Source organism: Equus quagga, chromosome 9 (assembly GCF_021613505.1).
Source record: "Equus quagga isolate Etosha38 chromosome 9, UCLA_HA_Equagga_1.0, whole genome shotgun sequence".
Lineage (NCBI taxonomy): Eukaryota > Metazoa > Chordata > Mammalia > Perissodactyla > Equidae > Equus > Equus quagga.
This window is the reverse complement of record NC_060275.1, coordinates 35,514,577-35,539,999: the sequence shown is the minus strand read 5'-3', so window position 1 is coordinate 35,539,999 and position 25,423 is coordinate 35,514,577.

Genomic DNA, 25,423 nt, shown 5'->3' with positions numbered 1-25,423 from the left:
CCTGCCCCTGGTAGCATCCTGAGGAGTATTCCCCTTCTCCCACTCGCAACATTCACAGCCCCACTTCCTAGGCTCACTGACAAGCAGCTCAGACACTGGAGCTGATGTGACCCTTTCCTGCCTCTTCAGGCCCTGTTCCGAAGTTTCTCCAAAGCACAGTCAGTGTGAGCACAGACTGAGCTGGTGCCACACCAGCAAACATTTCCTTCACAGCATCAGAGGCCCCAGCCGTGCTTTCTCTCCAGCTGGTGACAAATGTTATAATGATAAGACCCTTCTGTTCACTACATTTGACTTTACCTTGACTCTTAAAATATCCATCAAGATTGGATTTTTTTAAATGAGAGTGACTTGATGTCTCATTGTTCTTGCAGGTGAGTGGTTCCTGAGCCAATGGGAACTGAGTAATGGTGCGGAGGAGAGGGTGTAGTCAGAGCTCATTAAAATTATTATGCATTTGAAACATTTTTTTCTGAGAAAAGCTGGATATCTTTAGTTGACAAGGAGTCAGTGCCGGGTTTATTTTCTTGCTGTCTTTGTTCTGGCTGTTCCTAGTCTCCTGACACTTCTCCAATAGGATATAATTCCAAAGCTGTTGTGTTTGATCATGTTTGTTCCCATATATATCCTATTCTTAAATTCCCCCAGAGAAGTTGATCTGAGTTTAAAGTGAAATACAGATGACTCTATCCTTTAACCATATTCCCTATTGCTCTCAAATTAATACTGCTGGTTGCCAAACAACACAGGGCTTTTCTGGTGATATTACAAAATCACAGATGGTATTCTATAGGAGACCATGAGAGTCATGGCATCCAATAGTAAAGTTTGTATATAATAGGAAAACTGAGGCCTAGAGATGCTGAAGTATTAGAGGAAGGTCACACAGCTACTTAGTGGTATCCCCAGGAAGGCAGGTCCTCTGACCCCAAACCAGGGCTTGTCCTATCTCACAGCTTTCTCTTTCTATTCATTTTATTTTAAATCACTTTCAATTCAAACTGTCACATTCAACTGCGATGACAGCAGAGGGAAGGGCAAAATGTACACTTAGGATTCAGTTGAGAAATATTAACTTCTGCCTCACCTGATTCATATATGACAAGAGTATTTTATTATATGCCTAGTGCAATGTAATTAACACCACAGTCTTGATTGTACAGTGCCAGGATTGCAGCCCACCTCCATTGATTGCTAGCTTTGTGACCTTGGGTGAGGGGCTTACCTTCCTTTTTCTTATCTGTAAAATGGAGATAATCATAGTACCTCCCTCATGGATTACTGCCAGGACTAAGTGAGCTAATCCACATAAAGAGGGAGAACAATGTTTGGCATATGGTAAGAACTAGATAAGAATTTATTATTATTATTATCTAATGAAGATTTTTGCATTGAGAAAACTCTAAATGGAATAAGTCAGAAGGAACTGGAAACAGAATTTCACTCAATTTCTGTCTCCATTCTGGCACTTATATGCCTTGTGATCTTCAACTATTATTTCTCTTTAACTAGATTTGAACCCTCGAATGTATGTTTGCTTTATTTTTACCTATTTGCCTACTTCAAGAGCTGGCAGTGCTCTCCCATCAAGCGCATGCTCAGGAGACATGCAGTGAATCAGAGACTGGCTGGGGAGGGGCTGGATACCTGGGAGGGATTTAAGGTCAATAGAACAAAGCACTGGAGGCGATATAAGGTGCCCATCTTTTTTTGGTATCACCTTTCTGTTATGATCACATTGGAAATTCATTGTCAATAAATATTAAGTGTCTAGAATATTCTAGGCACTTTTTCATATCAAGGAACAATGCAGATCAAAATCTCTGCCCTTGAAGGGCTTATAGTCTATTAAGGGAAGATGCACAATAAAATAAATAAGCAAATTAGACGTGTTACAAGGTGAAAAGTGCTATGGAGGAAAATAAAGAGAGAAGAGGTGAGGAGAGTCTAGGGGGAGGTTGGTGTAGGCAGGACGGAGAAGGAAGGCCTCTCTGCAGAAGTGGCATTTGAGCAAAGTCTTACAAGGAAGCTAGGGAGAGGGCAATGCCAAGAGACATTGAAGACAAGAGAAGAGCAAGTGAGCAGGCTTGGGTGGGAAAGAGCTTGTCGTGTTCAAAGGACAGCAATCAACCAGAGCTGGCTAGGACTCAGCAAGTGGAGGTAAGAGTGGTCAGTGGTCAGTGGTCTGAGTGAGGTCCAAGGAGTACCAGGGCCCGAGGTCATGTTGAGACTCACAGGACATAGCCAGGCACATGGGATGCTTTGAGTAGGCAAGTAACATGATCTGACTTACATATAACAGAATCACTCTGGTAGCTATTTTGAAAATATGCTGTGCTAAAGTCTTTGAGAGCAACATCCCACTTGATTACATAACAACTGTACAAAGCAGATTATTTTTTCTGAGATGAAAACAGAGATTTACAGAAATTTGTAGTGACGGATCAGGTATTCAAAACCAGATATGGCTATCTCCAAATTCTCTCTCTCTATTTTTTTAATTTTTTGGTGAGGAAGATTGTCCCTGAGCTAACATCTGTGCCAATCTTCCTCCATTTTGTATGTGGGTCCTCACCACAGCATGGCCTGATGGGTGATGTGTAGGTCCTTGCCCAGGATCTGAACCCATGAATCCCAGACTGCCTAAGTGGAGTGCACAAACTTAACCACTACACCACTGGGCTTGTCCTTTTGAATTCTATATTCTTAACCATTAATTCTTTTTTGTCTCCTACATTCTTTTAAACCTTAGTCACATTATGGCTCTAGAAGAGCTATGACTCTTTATTTTCCAGCAATCTCTTTCTTAGTTCTCTTCATATTTGTGAATTAGGGAAGATCTCCATGTTTGCCCTATGCAAATGCTGACCTGGGGAAAGTGTGTTTGGAAACAAGATGTCAACTCTCCAGGGATGTGGGTTAGTCTGTCAAACAGACATGACTCACGTGGGTTGATATGGGCTATGGTGTGATTGTCCTGAAGATAATATGGGTTAATATTGAGAGGACATGCTAAGGCAAAGTCAGGGCTTAGGGACATATTAAATCCATCTATTCCAGAGAGGACAGCCCCCTCTTAAGAATAGTTTGTACTCCAAAACCAGTTGTTTGTTTATTACCCAGAGGAGAGTATTCCATAGACGAGATGTTAGGTGATTCAATGAGTACACAAAGACTGTTTAACTAGCAACATTCCTGTGATGGAGCTGCCTTCACTGTCCCTTCTTGAGACACCCAACAATTTGTCTATTGTCAGGTCAAGTCAATTGTTCTCCTCTTCAGTATTCTTTCTTCAAATATATTTACTACTTATCTCCAATCTGCTATAGCTGCTATTATTCTTACCTATATTCTTTTAAAAATTATCCAATTTTTCCTTCTAGCCTCTTCTCACTTTAATTCTTCTCTTTAATATGAACCTCATGACAATAAGATGATTATCTGTTGCCAAGAGGATTAAGTGTAAATTCAGTGCTCACATTCTAATCTATGTCTCCTGGTTTATGATCTACTTCTCTCCATATTCCTGTCAAATTTAACTTTTTATTTTGTCCCCAATGAAAACGGCACTTTTTCACTTTCATGATTTAGTCCATGCTTTTGTTTTCCTTTAAAATTTTTCCCTACTTCTACTATCTACTACCAAAATCCTTTTGCAAACAACACCTCACAACACCTTTTATGTCATTCAAAAAGGGAAGGCTTATACTGCAGACAAAAAATTCAAATGCTAAATACAACAAAAGTTTACACCTCACTCAAGAGAAGTCTGCTGTGGGCCTGGGCCACTCTCCAAGTCACCATCCTTCTCACGATGTCTCTGTACCCAGGGAGGAACTTGTTGAAATGGCACCTTTATATCAGCAAGTACTGATATTTTGGCAGAAAAGATCTCACATGGATAATGAGAGACTCCAGCCAGGAAGTGTCACACATCACTTCCACCCATAACCTAGTGACCAGAGCTAGCCACATGGCTCCACCCGAATAAGGTGGAGTGGTCTCAGAAGTGAGTGTTCTCATGCTTTTGGAAGAAGAGAAGACCAAATAGGGGTGAGCATTAAATTTCTTTTCCATCCATGGACGCTTTCCATGTCTTCTTAAGCAGTAATAATGGAGTTATTTGTGAATATGTCCCCTATTACTAGGAAGACAATACCTTTTAATTTAAATGAATCTCAAAGAGGCATATCAAAGATCAGCAGGAAAGCCTCGCTATTCCTCAGACCTGACCAGCTATGCAGCAATAGCCCAGAGATGGCAATCTCTGCTTCTAAACTCTATTGGTACACCAGTTATCTGAATGTGCTTATGGCCTTAGAAACTGATAAAGGAAATCTGATTAGTGCTGAGTCTTCTAGGGATTCTCAAAGATATTTTGTTAATTAGAGAGTTTTCTTTAGCCTCTCATATGAAAAATAAGATACATTTTTTCCTGATCTTTGCCTTGAGTGTGAATTGTGAAAGATCCTAGCTCTCTACGATATGGTGAGGAGACTTTCCTAAGATAAAATCCCAAATATTCCCAAAGATAGCATAGAAAATGGAAAAGGTACTATAAATAACAACTTTAGAGACAGCATCTCTCATTTCAGAACCCTTCCCTCTAGGGAGGGCACTAGGAGAGGCAACTTTCCTCTGCCTATTCTAAATGTTACACATTCAACTAGGTTATTTTGGGAACCATGATGCTCAGGGCATTTCTGGCAAAGTGGGTTTTTGAGTATGAGAGGACAATGAGACAATACTGAGCCTAGATGCTCCAGAAAGAATTTCAAGTGAAAGCTTCCTTGTCTTTATAACAGTTTGAATAGAACTCCAGATGGGGCGATCTGATTCCCAGAGGACAAAATGTCTGTATTCAGTTTGGGCCATTAGGCCTAAGTTATAACCACTTGTCCTAGGCCTCTTCCCAGTTAACTAAACTATGAATCCTAAAGTCAATTTTGCATTTTGAGGGAAATCTTCAGGCAAAATATCATCAGGGTATACATAGCAAGTACTCACTTGATAAGATTCTCCAAGGTGCTCAAAAGCAGTAAGGGTGGGGTTTGAGTCCATCCTGCTTCCACAGTGCTCTGACCTATTAAAAACTATAATGGCCAGAAAAAAAGGTGTGATTACAGACTCTTCATTTAATACTAATACATATCTCTTCACTTGTCACTTTAACTCTATTTTGTCTCATAAGAAACCGTGGATATGGTCTTCGGTATGTAAATAAGACCCCCTATGTCTACCCCAGTGGCTTTTAAACATTTTGGGATCGTGGGCTTCTTTAAAGAACTGATAGTATCATCTGGGATCTTATGGATCGTCTGATAGGATCTTATGGATCTTCTACTTAGAAATATGCAGACAATTTGAATCCATTTTTATGAGGTTTATTATCATCTGAAGCACCACAGAGGCCCATGGAACTGAGATTAAGGACATCAGTATCAACCAATAGCCAGTTTCTGCAATTACTGTCATGTTAATGTACACAGAAATAAATCTACAATGCAAATAGTTGTGGTGGGGAAAATGATCTTCCCCAGACTCCTGCAATGCTCTCAGTGGAAGGGACAGTGTCATCCCCATTTCTGCACCTTCGTCAGCATCTCATAACTAATGCCCACAACCTTTGGACTGAAAGCCATTTTAAATCACTGATTCAAACTTAACTGAATAAAGGAATCCTGTAACAGGACTAGTTAAGTTCTCTTGCTCTAGTTATGACTACTGATCTCCTGTATCTTTTTTCCACTCTGATTCTCTGCCCATCAATTCTGGGACTTGTCCTCTGAGGACTTGAAATTGTAACTATTATATCCCACTTAAGCCATTGTTTTGTTTTGGCTCAGTTCGTAAGACTGGGCTTTTGTTTTGGACTCAACTTCTTGTATCTTGTACCCTATATTGAGTTTCAGTTCTTCTCCAGATGTCCAGCCCACTGGTGAGACCCTTACTGGTCATCCAACAAGGATGTGCTGACCAAGATTTAATAAGACCAAGTTGTTTATTGTGCCCTAACCACACCTCTATGCCCTTGCCTGCATTGTAACTTTGTTTGAAAGGCCCTTCTCAGCAACCTTGTCATCTGACTCACACCCTTTTTCCCCTTAATCACACTCAAGAGTAGCTAGAGGATTTAATACAAAAAAAAAAAAAAAGAAATTCTCTGAAATTAACTCATCAAAATCAGTTTGGGTCTACTGTGCTATTCTTCTATAATCTCTGCACATCCTGTCATAGCACTTGCTCTGTCATATTTAAATGACCTCTTTATGTGTCTATCATGCCCCTAGATAGTGACCTCCCATGTGCAGGAATCAAGACTCATTCTTTCTTCTGTCCCCTGCACAAAAAAATAATACTGGCCACTTCTAGGTACCAACAGGCATCTGGGCACTTCTAGTTATCTATTTCCTATAGCCCGAGCTTTGATTCCACCCATATATGCTCCTTGATGATGATAATGTCCTAATTGGTATGGAGATATTGTGATCCTTTATACCCTGTGCCTTTTGTGGTCAGCATTTCCTTCAGAGAACACCTTTATAACTTGAGAAGTTATCTCAACCACGAATAATGGAAAGAGGTTGCTTTGAGTGTATGATGAAAAAGGTTCTGAAGAAAGAAGAGTTATGATTGGTCAGCAATAATCACCAGGGGCCTCTAAAGTGTCAACCAACAAGCCACACGTCAACATTCATCTTCCCACAAAGTGAAAGAGTTTTATAATAATCCCAACACTGTTTCTCTGCTCATCTTGTGTTGCTGCTATGAGTAGTCCAAACTATCCTATGTGAGAATTGTTTTGAGTCAGAACATCAGTGAGACAACGTCAGTGCTGGCAGAACCAAAGGCAGACATCGTGAAGCCACATGGGTGAGGAGAGACCTCCATATTTCCACTGCTCTGTTATCCTCTCACAAGCACTAGGCTTATCTCTGTAAACTTTGACCATCCTCGAGGAGCATTGGGGGTGGACCATCTCTGCACTGCACAGTTCTAGGAGATGCCATTCACAGATGTGGGTTGTTAGAAAATACCAAGTAGCTGCTTTAACATAAGGCCTATAAGAGAGATCGATATTCATGTGGGACTTCCCAAAATCTCCAGAGAAGAAATCTGCCATTGGACCTATTTCTTATTATTTCCTTCCTTCTTATTCTCCTCAATTCTCTTTTGAAATCCAGTCTCATCCCATCATATCTAACCAATTCTTAGAAGGTCAAAGATCCACTAAATATTTTCTATGTGTGAATCTCTAGTCCAGGGCTTCTGAGTATATTTTTAAAGACGAGACATGTAGGTCTTATCTGAAATAGCCTATAGTCTCATTATATAGTTGGTAGATACAAATAAAACCATTGCTATAACATAGTGTCAATATACAGTGCAAGTATAATTTTTGTTGCATAGACTCTCATTGCTATGGGAATTCCAAGGAAGAAGGAAACTAAGTAATAGAGAAGGTTCCAGAAAACTAGGTGGAGTTTGACCTGCAACTGGAATACAAGAGAGCATTGCCTTGATAGGCAGTACTACACTCCATGGTGAGATTCCAGAGGCGTGTGAACGTACGTAATTGGGTTCAAATTCTGGCTCTGCCCTGAAACTTAAAACAAAGAACAAAAGCTTTTTTTCATCTGAAAAATGGTTCTAATAACAATAACATAGAGAGACATACTTTAAAAATAAACCAGTTAGCATATGTAAGGTTTATAGCACAGTTTCTGACAAATAGCTAATGTTCAATCAAATTAGTGTAATTTCTCCTCTTCTCTATATTCTTTTTTTTTTTTAACCTGTGAAAAAAGGCTATCATTAGCCTGAGGATACCCTCGGGAGTAAGAAAACATTAACTTACATTGACAATGAAGTGTAATTACTGATATTGGATCTTTTCTTCATAGCAGAAGAGATGGTAAAAGGGAATAATATGCTAGCACTGAACACCCAAAGGGGATGGGACACCACAGACAGAAAAAATGATGTGGACAAGGGAGAATACTGACTTTCCAGCCTTGCCGGTGGCCAATATTTTGTAGAGAATGGATTGTGGTCAAATAGACAGAGAAGAGATTAGGGGCGTTTTTACCAGGAACAGAGTCCACAATGCTTAGAAGTACACACTTAGAAGACTATTTGGGCTGAAGTAAATAATTTGTGCTGGGAAGACTATTTTGAATGAAAATACTTAAATAGAAGGAAAAAGATAAATAAAATAGCCCTAACTTTAGGCAAGATGCATAAGTTCCTAAAGTGAATATTTACCCATTAGAACCAAGGTAGGGGAGGGTGGGGCGGTTTGATATAGCACGGAAATTTAAAATCCTACTGGAAGGTTGAATAGTTTGCCTAACATATATACAAAGCTAGGTGATGCAAAGGTCACCTAAAATTGAGACCAAATACTCCAGAAAGCCCAAATCAGAAAAATCAAAAGGAGAATCATAGTTCTTGAAAGAGAAAAGAAAAGAGAAGGAAAAAAAAGAGACAGAAGGAAGGAGAGAGAGAAAGAAAGAGAGAATGAGAGAAAGAGAAAAGGAAAGAGAGAAAGAGGGAAAGAAAAAGATTTTCCTGGCAATGAAACTTGCCAACATAGTTGTAAATTTTCCTCTCTAGAAAATTAACTTAGTAAGTCTATGGAAGTTTTTCCTCCTCCAGTATCTGAGGATTGTGTGCCAATAAGCATCTCCCACCATGGAAGGAATTCTTGCCCTCACTTCTACAGATATCACAGACTCACTTTATACACAGCTAGGAACGCAAACAAGGAGAGAGAGTCTCCATTCTCAGGATCTGTACTGTCATCAGGTCTCTAGCAGCTCTGATGAGGTTGTATGGAAACTCCCTGCCAGGTTCGAGGTATTGAAAAACACAGTGATGTATGGACAAGAGAAAGAGAATCAGCTCTTGTTGGAAGATTCTACCAGAGATAAACTACCAAGTGTTAGAATGTGACATTTCCCTCTCAGGCTTTGGTAAGTACTCCTTCTGAAATGTTTTGTTCTCTAACACTTAATTTTATCCCTGATGCTTTTCTGCATAGAATTACTCAATCAGAACATGGTAATTGTACAGAGGGTAGTTGAGAGGTGATTTTGAATGGCATGCCCATTGATGATACAAGCAATGGCTCAAAAGGAACTAGAAGCATGTATCTGGGTCAATCTGGATCTGCAAGGATAGCAGATGCTGATAAGGCTGGGCTGGACAGGGACCTTCTGGTCCTTAGGTAAGATCGTGCTCTGATAGTGAGGAAGAGAGAAGAGGTGATTGGTCTTGGTCTTCTCTTCTGCATTGTCTGTCTTTAGCTGTTCTTTAGGAGTCCTCCATCACTAGATGCTTTGTGAGTGCCTACTACCTGATAAGCATGCTTTGGAATACAGAGTGATACAAAATTGACAAGCTCTCTTTCCTTTATGATCTTCATAGTTTGGCAAGTACTCCTTCTGAAATGTTTTGTTCTGTAACACTTAATTTTATCCCTGATGCTTTTCTGCATAGAATTACTCACGTTTTGAATTTAATAGTCTGGCAAATAACTATGTATGATGTGTCTGAGTCCTGGTATATCATATACTTCCTGAGGGCAAGCCCTGAGTTTGTTTCGTATATCCAAGCCCGGCACGTACAAATTTGCTTCCTTAATTAAATAAGGGAGTGTTTGATTAATTGATTGATTGAGTCTCTAATTAAAACTCAGCCATCCTCCATACAGAATTTATTGCAGCTATGGTTAGGAGCTCAAAGTCTGGGATCAAATGCCCGCATTTGAATTCTGAATGATTCAGAGCAGCTCTCTAACTCTGCTGTGCCTCAGTTTTTTCATCTGGAAAGCAGGAATAAAAGTAGCACCTACTTCATAAGCTTTTCTCAATGTGCAATAAGTTCATACATGTAAAGAACTTGGAAGAGTGAGTGGCATATAGTCAGTCCCATGTAAGTGATTGTTACTAGCATTCTTACATTTTTATTAGTATTTGCATGACAGTCCCTCTGTTATACATATATGCCTTGAGATGCGTGCTATCTGTACATTTATTTTTTTTTTCAGAGAAGCCTGTTTCAAATAACCTGTTCTCTTATCTCCTTAAATGTATATTATTTTAAGTGTTCCAGTATATGGTCGAGAAAAATGTGGCATTGGTAACCATGTGACATAGCAACCATGCCTTCCTCTTCTAGATTGTATTGCCTTTTCTACACAAATATTGGCCAACTTTTGACCACATGAGTATCTCCAAACCATATGTTTTTGAAACAGAAGGGGAGTTATAACAAACCTGACAAATGACTGAATGGAGATTTTCCATATAATTTCTGATAGTTAGGAACTGACGACTGCTCTGGAGCTACCATAACTCCAAGCCAAATAATTCTCTCCATTTCATGGATGGACACAATGAGGCACTCAAGGTGCATAAAAGTAATCGGTTCTTAAAATTCTATTTTTTTCGGCAACATCAAAAGGCGCCTACATTTTATTTTTAAGTCCAAACTGCAGAGAATTGAAAACATGACCATAGGACGAAACCAATTATTACTATGGCCTCCATCCAAATCACATCAAAATGAATTTGATTCTAGTCTCCAACAATCAGATTTTATTTGGCACAGAAGTGGTCCTGTCACTTTTGTGATTTTAACAAATACTAACTACAATTTTGTAGATAGTGAATGATAATGGAAAGTTGTAATATTTCATCATTTTATTGAATATTAAATTATGAAATTCTGTTTAAATGTCTAGCTATATTTCTACAATCCTGGAAAATGAGTCAGATTTTATGTTTCAACTCCCCATTCCACAAAAGGAATAGAGTACATCCTTGGGGCCAATATGCACTTAGAGAAATGTGAATTATAACTCAGATATGGGTGCTCCAGCCTACTCTCTACCCATGCTTTTTCTAATGCACGTTAATATTCCAAGATCAATCAACTTTCTAAAACATATTAAACAGCTTGTTCTTATGTTGAACTTATGTGTTGGGCAGTACTCTGAGACCTGTGTATACATTATCCCATTTAACCATGTAATCTTCATAATGCCCCTATGAAGTATATATTCACATTATTATTATTTCATGAATGAGGAAAGAGAGACACAGAAGAGATTAGTAACATTCCCAAAGTCACACAGCTTTTACGTGACAAAGCTCAGAAACAAACTCCAGCCATCTGGCTCCAGAGTCTGTGCTTTACAATTGTGCTTTACTTCTTCTCAAAACGAAAATAAAGGTAATAATTAACTATATTCTGATAATCATTCTCAGTATACTTTATTTTAGAAAAGTATTTTTAAAAGTTAAATTGAGGCAACTTTCAAATAGCCCATAAATTGTATTCCTTGGTTGATAAGTTTACCTTTCTGGAACAGCTGAGTTAAATTCAGTTTACTGTCTCTTATTATATTTTCCCAACCTCAATCATCTCTTCTTTTTCATAAAATTTTGCCTTAATTTTCCCTCAAGATTTTCTTAAGTTTCTTGCCTTCACTAACGTCCACTGGTGGAGATTCTAGAGCTGTGAAGTAACGTCAACATCAGCCTACACAAACCACAACCTGAATGGTAAACAAATCTAAGGGTGCATGTGATTAAATCTCAAAATAGCCAGTATAATAAGAGACTTTGCTGTTTGGAAAAAACAGAGGTGACGCAATCTGGCATGCTTTGGGAAGGCTTCCTGGAGGAATTCAGATTTATACTAAATCCTGAAAAGTAGATGGGATCTAGATTCTGGAAGAGTGAGAGAGGGTACTGGGTAGAGAGAATAGATTCAAGGTCTGCAGACCATTCTTCCTAGACATTTACATGACAACTGGATTACTGACGCTGAAGGTGCTGTTGAAAGGCAGTGGATGACTCCAGCCTGCACTTTTCTCTCCTTTCTCTAACCTACTGTTTGTCTCCACAACACAATCTAGAATTTTGTGACACATGTTGTTTTTACCTAAAATTGCTTTGCATTTTAGGACCAACAATACTGTCAACCTAGTCTAAGGCCTAGTTTTCAAAATTAAAAAATAAATAAATTCTGGGTCACAAGAATTAGAGATCTTTCATACACTGAAGGAAGCAATGCGGTCATACTTTTGAATTTGCTGGAGGCATAGGCAGTAGCAGTGGTCAATCCATCCTTGGCTCATACTGGCAAACAAAGCTCGCATCTCTGAATTCTGAGATAAATGGATGACTTCAGTAGGTAAAGGCTGACAAAGCGTAGAATGCATACAGAGAAATTCTATGCATTCTCCATTATAGAGTGGCCTTGAGTAATCTTGAAGATGGATCCACATGCTAGCTGATTTTCTGAAACTTTCTCATGACCAACAGGTGTTTCTGGTGGTCTGTTCTTCTCCATATTGCCCTTGGATTTGGATTGGGGTCCTTTTGGATACTCTGGGAGCTGAGAGTAAAGGAAGTGGACAGCTTAATTCAATATAATAATTTATGTGTTTAATCTTTCTTTTTTAAATGACTTTTGTGGTTCCGCAACTGGGGCAAACAGCCTTTATAAATATGACTAATACGGTGTCCACTTTCTGGAGTGGGATCACAGAAAACAAGAAAAATAAGAAAGAGTCAATCAAACTGGTTGGCTGACTGGATTCTGCAGTCTAGACTCTGTGGTCAACTGTTTATGAGCAATCAGGGCTTTGTTGCCCTCATTCTATAGATGTGTGGAGCCAGAAAATCATAGAGTCCTGGAGCTGAAGGGACCTTCGGGTCTCAGCTGGCCCAGATCTGCACTTGTGGATAGATGAATGTCTATCCAAGAGGCAGACCCTGGAGTTCTAGCTACACAAATATGATAAACTTTTTTAGTTAGCGCTGACACTCTTTCAGATATCAAAGACGTATTTTGTACCCTATATATGTATGGGATTGAGTGAGCGCTGTGGTGTATAAATGGAATTATACATCTGTCACCAATCTTTCTTTTGAGATGCTTGAAATTTAGAGTGTGAGAAGTCGTAGGAATGGAGTGTATACTCCCCTATATCGGCCAAAACCAACAGGATGAAGTAACAATATGAGTTGTTTCCAGAAGTCATTTCACATATTGAAAGGACTGTGCATTCTGATGTGTAGAAGGAGGCAAACAGCAGAAGAGCGAGAGCTGTTAGCAAATTTCAGTTTGGGGACCGTATAAATAAAGCCGCAGTGTCTGCCCTACCAGCTTCCCAAGCATGGACAGGGATCTTTTGGCCTGAACCACAAGCATCTATTTTAAAATTACCTGGGTCAACACAAACTGAGTTTTAAGCCCCACAAAGAGTACAGGACCATTGCAGGGGAGAAAGATGTGGAAAGAGCAGATTGAGGAGGGAAAGGGAGGTAGTGATGAGAGCTGGGCAAATCACACTCTTCATCTCCATCAATCGGATTTCCTCCAACATCTGGCCATCTTCAAGGGAAAAAACTTCATAAAAAACCTTGAAGTATGCGTAATCAAATGTCAACATACAGCTAATGCTTCACAAGGTGTATTTATTAGATAAAAAGAACTTTTAATGCCATCATGGATGACCATGAAAAATGCATTCATAGCCTTGCAAAAATAGAAATAAATAAATAAATTCCTAGGAATAAGTTACACTGACTTTTGTTAAGCAAATAGGCATAAATGCAAGCATTTTAGTTTGATGGCAACCATTCCAGAATTAAGGAAACATCTACATCTAAGGGTTAAATCTTTTAAAATAAGGATGCAGATTAAGTGGCTACCTATGAATGTTAATCTTGGGTGTTGTAATGAGTAACCAACAATCAAAATGAATAGCCAATAAGTCAAGTAGTACTTTTTTATTTCATGACCAATGAGCTTTCTATTATACCACAATAGTGAGCTAAGATCTCCCGAAGGAATTTAATGAAACAAGAATACTTTGACTTGGAAACTGAGAGAGAGCAGCAAGGATTCTTAGAGGATATTGACTCATTTCCTTTAAAACCATAAAGAAATGACCCTCCATTACAGTAAGAAAATTTCAACTGGAGAGAAAGTTGCTGGGAGTGAGAATCTTCAGCAAGCAAATGCCACAGGAATACATTTTACATAATACAACTGGTTCTCCAATCTGCGGTCTGGGGCAGTTAAATCTAATCTTGCCTAAAAAAACAAGGTGAAAAACTGGTTGAACTTTCAAGGGCCCACTCAGTTCTGTGATATAGTGAGCTGGAAAGAATGAAAACATATGACCTTCATGAAAATCCCTGTTTCTATTCCTGCTTTTCATTGGCAATGGAACCCTGGGGGACTGGGGCACAAGTTGTTCCAAGAGAGGTCATGCTGATGACATTTCTATAGATTTTTTCCTTCTTCTCAAAGAATCATAGGTACAAGCACTGGAAAAGACCTATTGCTCCCTTCCTCCATTCCCCAGAGGCCTTGCAGAATTGCTTCCAAAGTTCTTTCCTCCTATGTCCAGTCAAGTTTCAAATAAACCAGGAAATGAAGTACCCTTTGGGGCCTTTGGAGAACTCTTTTGCAATCTAATAGATCTTCTATTTAGAATATGTTCCTCAAAACAAACCCATTGAAAAAGAAAACCAACCCATTCCCCTTACCAATCTTGCCTGAATTGATCACTAACTTCTTCCTTTGTGTCTCTGGTCACGCTAACAAAAGAACATAATCATCATGTTGATGGCTTTGTCAACCATCCAGTTGACAGATGGGATTTTGTCCATTTCGAATTTTCAAACATTCTGTTCTGGTGGCTTCTTTGTCACCATTTCTCTGAAGCATTGGGATTCCCACAACATAACAGATGTCATGTGGTAACCCTGGGCTGCAACCTGGGTGGATTATGGGAGGTGTGAGGGGAGTGGTGCCACACTTGGCATCGACACAATTCTCAGTTTTCAAGTAGATGACACACTGAAGACTCAACCTTTTCCCACCCACAGGGACTACAGCCGGTGATGAAAACTTGTATCTCTTTAAATAAACATTTTGTAATAAGTAAGAGAAAAAAAATCAGTCCTGTTAATTTCTTTGTGCTCAAATGAACCTAGCTGATTATTACAGCCTGTGTGCATGTGTGTGTGTAGTTATAGTTATATATAGTTATATATTTTGTTTCTTACTAAAGGAACGGTTGAATAGAACTATCTGGTTTAAAGGATGAGCCTGACTGATTACTGTAATTCATAGGGCCTTAATTAGCTGCACAAACCATTAGCTACAATTAGACTATTATAAAACACTTGATGCGCTATGTCAACCATGGGGCCTCATTTATTCTTGTGGCAGGGATCAGGAGTGGGGAGGGCAGGCGCACTATACCGCCAAGCATGCTAATAAAGAATGATTTTTGATTTAAGATGTTGCCGATAGTGCCTCAAAATTAATCTCAATAGCTGTCTAATTTGTGTCGGTGGATGGTATATTTATTGTAAAATGACACCAAAGCTAAATGAGTTACCTGAAGCAGGAGTGTTAATGTCAGTGCCTGGAGATTCAACTCCATATGCTGGGATACTGCGAGATGCTGGTGCCGAGTGCTCCCAGCGGACCGCTTGGCCTCATCTGTCTCAGAAAGCTCAGCAACCTGACTTCGACTTTATGATCTTTAAATAATAATAATAAGAGAGAAAGAGGGTAAAATGGACAGACACTATCTAGGACAGGAAGAGACAAAGAGAGGTGAGTAAAGGGGCCGGGGGGAAGGAGAAAGAACGGAACCTGCAGAGAGGCATTGTTACAATATGGATTTCCTAGGGCAAAGCTTAACTCTAGATAATTACAGAAATGAAGAAGCTAGCAGAGACCAAGGTGTCCTTCAGGAGGTTTTCCATTAAAGAAGAAGAAATGAAAGGGGCTTGCTACTGGGCAGAAGTAGAGTAGGAAACATCCTCTTCCACTCTAAGACCCTCTGATATTAATATTTCACATTTGCAAGAGCTTTCAAGCTTCAAACCTCATTCATGTTCATTATAGCTTCCCAGCAAGTGTGGGAGTCTGCCGTGGCAGTGATGGGGAGAAGTGTGTATCCAGTCACGTGGTCAGTTACCAACAGCAGCAGAACTAGGATTCAGATTTCCTAAATTGGAGCTTTTTTCAGAACATATTTTCAAGGTGTTCCCCAAACCTGGCAAATCTTCAGAATTCTTAAAAATAAATACATAAATGAAAAGCTTTCTTGGCCTTCCCCAGACTTTCTGGATTAGAAACTAGAAGTGGTAGTGAAGCTGAGGAATTTCTGTTTTCAGAAATCTCCCCAGATTATTCTGATGATCAGTCGGATTTGGAAACGACTGCCCAGACCAGCAGTTCTTAAACTGGAGCATGTCTCAGATTCGATCTATTGTTGGACCCCACCTCAACCATTTCCAGTTCAGCAGTTTCTGGGGTCTGGAAATTTGCATTTCTAATAAACTCCCAGGTGATGCTCAAGCTGCTGGTCTGAGGACCACATTTTGAGATGTTTCTGAGCACTGGCTACATAATAGGAATCTTCTAAAAATCTGATGTCTCGACTATGCGTTCATCCAATTAAGGCAAAAACTTAGGGGTGGAACTCAGGCATCTGGTTCACAAAGCTCCCCAGGTGATTCCAATGTGCAGGCAAGACTAAGAACTGCTTGTGTACCAAACCATCTTTAGATAATACAATTCAGTTAGCATCTATTATGGGCAAAACATGTATTGATGTTTTCTACATAATGATTCATGTTACAAATTACTGCTTAAGTTTAATTACAGGGATTGTTTTTAATTACTGATTTATAAGTACAGAAAATAAAAATGATAAAATTCAAAATGCCAATCATGACTCTTGAATTGGCCTTTTTTGGTCAAAATAATATTTTGGTTTTTTCTCTTATACTTTGGTCAAGTGGACACAAATTAGAACATCTTCTGGCAACTTTGAAATGCTTATTCATAGGCCATGTCTCAAACCATGTGAATCAGAATCTGTGACATGTGGCCTAAGAGTCTGCATGTTAAGAAGTTCTCTGAACTACACTATTGGTTTTAATGGCAAATACTGCAATTTGATGAACTCAGATTCTGAAAACATCTTCTCTTTTTGTATATTAGAAATGACTTTGTTCAAGCTTATCCTTAATATACCTTGCCTCTTACTGTCTAAGTTATCCCCAAAGATGCTCTTTTTATGGATCATGGACCTTGATGGAATAATTCAAGCTGGTGTTACTTGTTGCCATATGTTACAGAGTATTCATTGGGATCGGGCTAGTTGCTGTAACAAAGAGATCCACAAGTGTTTAATAATTTAAACACAATAAAGATGTTTTCTTACTATCTTAATAGTTCACGCAGGTATTGTCAATCAATGTGAAGTTTTCTTCCATTGATGATCAGTAACAAAGGCTTCTTACAGCTTGTCGGATTAGCATCCCTGTAGGGCTTCTATATCATCTTCCTACAGACAGAGGGAGAGTAAGAAAGCAGAAAGTGTGGAGGGACCATGCCCACTACAAACCTTGTTCCAGAAATGGCACCAACACTTCCGTTCATATGCCATTAGCCAGAACTCAATCACATGCCACACTCACCTACAGTAGGGGCCAAGGAATGTCATATCACACTGTGTCCAAGAAGATGAGAAAATAGATTTTTGATGAATAGCTTTCAGTTGTGGCCTCAGACGCTTGGAAGGCATCATATGCAGTTGGAAGGAATGAGACAAAAGTGAGAGAGAAAGAGAAGTAACTCGGACATAATCTTTTGACCTCTAGAAACATTCATACCTGAAGTTAGATCTACATTCACAGTCACATGAACAATTACTCCTTTTTGTTGTTGTTGTTGTTGTTTTTTTAAAGATTTTATTTTTTCCTTTTTCTCCCCAAAGCCCTCTGGTACATAGTTGTGTATTCTTCGTTGTGGGTCCTTCTAGTTGTGGCATGTGGGACGCTGCCTCAGCGTGGTTTGATGAGCAGTGCCATGTCCGCGCCCAGGATTCGAACCAACGAAACACTGGGCCGCCTGCAGCAGAGCGCGTGAACTTAACCACTCGGCCATGGGGCCAGCCCCACTCCTTTTGTTTATATAATCTAGGTTGAGCTACTTTTCTGTCACTAAAATGATAACTAATAAAGTAGAAAAAATAAGTATTTAGTTCTCTGGGAAGATGGTATAGAATATGAATCAATGATATAAAATAATAGTCAATTCTTTAAAATTTCCTTTTCTGTCATTCTGCTATTAATTATAATCAATGCTTATTATGGCAAGACTTTTGACTAAATAGTCAAATCTCTTAGAGGTTTGTGTCAATGTAAAGTCAAAATTTCCTCTGCCCTTGGTGAGGCCAGGAGAACTTCAGCCCCAAAGCCAAGGGGAAGATGTGCTGAAGGTCTCCTGGTTCTCACATGTAGTTCCAGTCGCAGTACACAAAACAAATGTGGGAGAACTAGAGAGGTTTCAGGTAAGGACATGAAGATGATTAGGCGGAGTTTGAGGGCATCATTGCTTGACAATGACTGAGATATGTCAGGAATGCTTAGATAGGAAAGAGAAAGAGGTATGGAAAAAGGAAGTATGTTTGGAGGTCATAAAGTCATGAAAGGAATGCCCAGTAGTCCACCTACAATTCAAAAATACTTAAAGGGACAACTCTATCTGCCAGACACCAAGCGAAGAACTGGAGGATATAGGGATGAGTCCACCAGGGGCCCTGGCCTCAAACCCTCCCATTACCTCAGGAAGATGTTATGGGGTGTCAGAGCAGAGTTTGATGATTTTTCAGACATTTGGAACTGAATTTGAAATCTAGCTCTACCCCCTACTGATAAGCAAACTTAAGCAAGTTATTTAACTTCCATGAGAAGAGATTTTTTTATCTGTAAAATGGGGATAAAAGTAAAAATGTTATATGGGACATGCCTCAGACTTGTGAATATTGATCCTTACAATGAGAATAAATTCTAAGGGTGATAGTAACCCTTGAAGCTTGAGATTTAAGTTTGATATAAAGCAACCTTGTTAAACAAAAGTAAACTGATGAAACGCAGTATTCAAAATGACGCATGAGAGGGCAGGCAAAATATCAACACCACTTTTCACAATATACAAATGGATGGATTCTTAAGAGAAGCACTATGTCTTGTTCCATTATAACATTTTAATGATGCTCCTTGATAAAAGAAACAATTTGTGAAACAATGGTCAATAGGATCCATAAAAAGAAATTTAGATTTTAATAATATGTTGGTAAAGCATAGGCATTTATATACTTCTTTAAACCATATCCAGATCCCCTTTTCTCTCAAGTTATTAATAACAAGAAAGACTGTGATAGAAGTGAGAGTGCACCAGCCCCTCTGATGTCTGTTGACCTCGGCATCCAGTGAAGACCCATGTGACTCTTAAATAGGGATGTATTTCTTCTAATCCAATCTACTTCACAGATATATTGGTTGTAATCTGCCTCTTTCTCCCTGAATATATATTTATTATATCATATAATAAGTAGAATATATTTATATAGAATATAACATATATGAAATATGTGCTATATGTTAACTTTTGTTTATTCTATATACCCAACAGCAGCAAAAATCATCACTAGAAATGCTGTTCTGGGATTGGCACATGGCTTAGTTTTGGAAGATCTCTACGCTATGGAATAGTGGGATAGCTCCTTGTCTATGCATCCTCTGAAGACTGTTTCATGAAAAGATTGCAAACTGTGAGTTAAGGGAATAAAGTGATTTGACAGAAATGAAATGTTTGAGCACCTGGATCACTACATGGGAATAAACCAGAGTTTGAGACACACAATTGTTGCTAGGTGGGATTGGAAATGAAAAGATAAAGCAAAGAAATCAAAACAGGAAAGGACTTTAAAAGTTATCTAGTTTGCTACCCTATTTCACGACTGAGTAAACCGAGGCCCAGAGAGAATACTGAGAGGCCATAAGCCTCATTTCTTCAGTGGTCAAACAACACAGTCACTTAACACTGAAGTTAGTGATGATGTGTAATGACAGAATGACGTAGATAGGACACCTCCGTTTATATTTATCTAGTAGACAAAGTTTCCAGATCTCCTATTCCTATATTGATCAGTTTTCATATATATCACAGAAGCCTAGTAATTCTTATATTAATCAAAACTAAAATAGGTAAATCATAATTTATAAAAACAAATTAAAGAGTAATTTTTAGTTTGTTTCCCAAATTGACACAAGACACAGTTTCTTTACATAGCAAACTCACCTTACGTCTGCAGAAAATTTAGTTACACAAAACCTTTTAGGAATGTAGTAATTCTGTGAAATTTAGATAGTCTCAGGAAGGTAGGAAGGAATTTGTATTCTGTGAGGCAAACAAGAAGAAACTCAAGATACAAAATTGTCACTCTCTTGCTAATCTTTTAAGTATGAAAGTCACCATACTTAAAGAAATTCCAATTCTATAATATTTCCTTTCTCCTCTAACCTCCTCAAATGAAAAAACACTAAACAAGATAGTGGAACGTGTCAAATCAGCCTTAATTTTTGGCCTCTGCACAGGAACGATGGCACCACTCTATAATTACAGCTAAGAACATAATCCCAACTTCAAGAGATAACATTTAGAAATAATACTCCACTGGAAGAGGCCATCTCAGCTGTAAATCCGGGTTTATCGAAGGCCACCCCACAACCATCACACAATGTGAGAGCCTCTGTCGATGAACTACAGAGATATTGCCAAAGATGGCAAATTATCAGGATTCTTCTGTGTAGTGCCAGTCAATCTGCCACTTTTAAGTTCTAATACCTGTAGCCGCTGAGCAAAGAAAGGGCAGGTAAAGAGGCTGTGGGAGGAAAATGCTGACGTCCTTTGTTTGCGAGACTGGGCTTATTCCTCCTAAGTTCTTTTAATGCAATATTTTTGCTCCTTCTTGTCCTGAGAGAAAAAAGTCCCTTGGCTCCAAATTTATCACAATCGAAATAAAAAATGTAAAAGATCAGTATAAAACATTTAGCAGCAACAGTTAATAATGTATATGATAACATATTGCACTAATATATTGACAAATGTGGCAATAAAGTATTAATGTGATTATGTATCATCAAATATACCAGCCATTTATCCTCTTTTCTACTCCAGTTTAAAAACAAAGCGAATCCTCAGACCATAAAGTGGAGATAGAACCTCCAAGTGTGATTTCAATTAAGCGCATCTCTGAGAAACTCTACCCACAAGCTTCTAAAGAGGCAGCTTGTCGGTTTGATTATGACAAAGTGCCTTTAGGAGTGGTGACAAAAGCCACAAGAAAATGACTTCTATATTTCAATCCAAATCTGGAAATCAGATCTGGTCAGGCTTGCAAAGCTGATATGTCAGTAAAGTTTGTTTTTCACAGCCCTCTTCTTCCTGTTTAGGGCCTATTTTCTCTGTCCCTAGGGTTGCAGTGTGCGATGGTCAGTTTTATATATCAACTTAGCCGGGCAATGGACCCATTATACAATCGAGTACTAGTCTAGGTGTTGCTGTGAAAGTGCTCTGAAGACGATTAAAGCTCTTAATCAGTTGACTTTAGGTAGGGAATATGGTCCTAGGTAGTCTAGGTGGGCCTGATTTCATCAGTTGTAAGGCCTTAAGAACAGGATTAAAATTCCCTGAAAAAGAAGAAATTTTGCCAGTGGTCTGCAACTTCAGCTCACGCTTGAGACCTCCAGCCTCTCCTTCCTGATGCTCTGCTCTATGGGATCTGATACTCGCTTAGCCAGCCCCCATAATCATGTAAGCCAACTGCTTGTAATAAATCTCTAATGTATATCTCCTACTACTTCTGTTTTTCTGGTTGTACATTCTGTATACACAATGTTTTAAGAACCCATTGCTGCCTTCGAATACCTAAAAAACTTCAATTATTACGAAATAATTTATTCCAAGTTACCTTGATATCTGGGTAGTTATGAAATCAAAACTTTATCCTGTGCAAACATAATTGTAAGCAGCCATGAACAGGTAATGGGTGAAGGAAAAAGGGGGCAAGCATTACATCATTGTACCTCTGATTTACGTCATATAGGCCAACTTCTAGTTTGTTTATAGGTCAGGGTAGACCTGAAATCATATTTTTAAAAGTGTTACCAATATTTTGTCATTTTTCTTTTTTTTCTGTTTTTTTTTTTTCTTACAGAGGCACATAATTGAAGATTCTGAAATATACAATGCCATTTGGAATATTTTAGTTATGTATTCCTTTAGATTTTAGCCAGGATGGCAATGCACCAATGGTCAGGCCTTTGACCTATAAGAAAGTCTATGTTGAATCATATAAACTATACAAGTAATAAAACAGTAAATATTATGTAGCCTGATTTTAAGATATGAGTTGGAGTCGTTTCCAGGTTCACTCTCTGTGGTAGATTGGTTTGTTATTCCAAATTCTTCAGTCTCTCTTTTATAGACTTAAATATCCACATTCTTTGCCAAGTGATTTTACAGCAGCTCCCACCAGGTAGGCAGAGTACATTTTTCCACTCTTGATGATGATTTAGATAATGCGACTTCTTTGGCCTAGAGGATGTTAACAGGTTTGATAGGAACAGAGACACGAAATGGGCTTTTATGATTTATTTTGTTCTCTTGATTTCTGCAGTCCACTCTAAGAGCATGTCCCAGGTCACCACTGGTACAGAAGGAGAAAACATATGAAGGAGTTCTGTATTTACTCTGCAGCCTGCAGCCAAGTCTAAATGAATCTAGCTGAGTCCAGCCAAGCTCAACTGAGATCAGCTACTTAGGAGTAAGAAAAACAAATACTTTGATTGTAAGCCAATGAGATTTTAGTGCTATTTGTTATGCAACATTTTTCAGCAGTAATCTTGACTAATGGACTATGCCTAACCTACTTTTCTCCACAAGGTAAGTTAGAAAAATATTTTTTTTAGTTTACTTTTGTGTTATTATTTTTGTTTTTGCAGGATTTTCCGTCAGAACTTGGCCCCTAGGAACATTTTAGTGTAAATTTTCAGAAAAATAGGAGATTAAAAAACAATATAAAGAAATATAATCTTAAAAACTTCAAATGAAGGTGAATGACAAAATAGGTCAGAGTAGCTCATCCATTGGAAGCTGGTTCTAAACGCAGTGAAATATTAAGTTAGACAGACTGACCTCATTGATTTCCTGGGAGAGATGCAATATCCAATTGACAACTTAAACATCTCATTAATTTAACCAACAGTCACCCAATGATACAAAATCCTGTGAATAAGCCTGTCTGACATACTTTTCTGCAGCCATTCTCCTACCTAAATTCTTGCCTGACATGGCACTTTCTATAGTCTTTGTAGGAAGACAAATTGGTTCTCCTAGTTTTGAAGACAGTTCAACAAAGCTTGTCGAAATGTAAAATGCACATGATCTTTGACACAGCAATACTGTTAAGAATTTATTCTACGGGTGTACTCAAGAAAGGTACCCAAACCAGCAACACAAAACTGAATAAGTTAATTGTAATAATATTTACATTGAAATACCTTGTGGTCCACAAAAGGAATAAGATCTGTATATAGTGCTATAAAAACATTACTTGGATATAGTGGTAGATGGGAAAAAGCAATGTGCACAGCAGTGTGAATAATATGACTTCTTAGGTGTGTGCATATATTTAATATGTATGTATGGGAAGAGTTATGCACACTAACTTTTAATTCTGAAGAACTCAGGGTAAGCTCATTTGTGACGTTGCTGGGGAGAATAAAGCTTTCTTTTCACTTACATCGCTCTGTACTCATGTTGCATCATTCTTCCTTTTCCTTCTTACTTTCCTCTCTCCCTCTCCCTCCCTTCCTTCTTTACCTCTTTTCTTATATGGGGGCTGTTTAGCTGAATGGAATTATGACTTTGATTTTGTTGTTATGTATCATACTTTTGTGTATTAAAAAAATGAATACATAAAATAAAGTCCTCCCATCTTGAAGACTTCTTTCAAGTCACTTCTTCTATGCAGAAAGTCACCTAACTGCCCAAAGCACACAGTTTTCTTTTTTTCTGTTGTCTCTACCACTATCAACTGTTACTGATTACCATGTCATCCCTATTGTTATTTGGTAGATGGCATTTTAGGGTTAATAGAGCATTACGCAGAGGACTTAAAAAACACTGAGAATTGTTTCTGAATTAGCTGACAAGCTACTGTTTGCCCTGGACATTTTTTTCTACCTCTCTGAGCTTTAATATTGTCACCTAAAAGAGAAAAAATTACCGCAACGTCAAGCAAAGTTTTAATAACACAGTAGAAAACTAAGGAAAGTAGGATGTATTAAGTGTCTACTATATGACAGGTACTTCGACATATATGAATTAATTTAATGCCTTTAATAAACTGTCATCTGCTGTTTGTAGATAAGCAAATTGAAGCTTAATAACTGTCAAAAGCCAATCAGCAAGAAGAGCTGGGACAGGGTTCAACCCTACATCTTTGCGCACATTTTTCCACAATACCCACTGTCTTTTTGGTTATAATATAATAACAGGATTTGTACCTTTTTAATATGGTTTAAGGCATGAGTAAGTGGTTTAGGTTGAATTTGGAGATAAGAATAGGAACCCTAAAGTGACTGGACATTAGGATATTAGTGCTCTCCATTCAGCCATGTTCCTTTAACATCTACTGTGAGTGATGGTAGTTTCCAGCCAATATACTCAATAACCTGCCACTTTGAAGTATGCCATGTGCCTCAAGTATAGCATCTGGCTAATTCACCATCATTAGAATACAAAATGTCGATCACCAACAGGTCCTTAGGCAGGACGTTCCTTTCCATCCACGTGTTAAAATATCCTTCTCTATGGACAAATTGATAAATCACCTCCAAATATGAGGCAAGTCATCTGGAACTGCTCTCTAACTTTAGCCACTAGCTCCAACTTACACCAAAAGAGATAACGAAGTTTTACCATCTAAAAAGTTGCATGCTTATTCCAGCAGTTTTGATCGTAACTTGAAAATTTCAAGGGCTTGGTGAGAAGTAGTCTTGCACCTCTGCAGCTATTATCTTTTTCTGGAAGATCTGAAACTTCAACAAGTTTCAAATTTATATTGAACCCAGAAAGCAATAAAGTCTAATCCCAAAAAGAGAGAGTGAGTTCTAGAAAGACAATTAATAATAAACATTTCTTTCTTCTAGTAGTAATTATCTTTTCAAAATAGCGATGCACGTTGTGGAGAAGACAGAATATGGGAAAAAGAAAATTGGGCTTAGTGTCAGAATTAAAAATAAATTGTGAAGGCTCCGTGAGTTTCTCTGTGTGTGTGATATTGGGACAGTATCCTGCTCCTCCATTCCTAACATTGGTATAATGGCAACTTCTTATCCTTCTCAAAAATATTGCTTGGAGAAAAAATAGTAATAATACTTATTTGATTGTCTTTGTAAAATGCTATCATAAACATCATTCTCACAGCAGCTCCATCTTTTTTTGTCTCTGTTTCAGG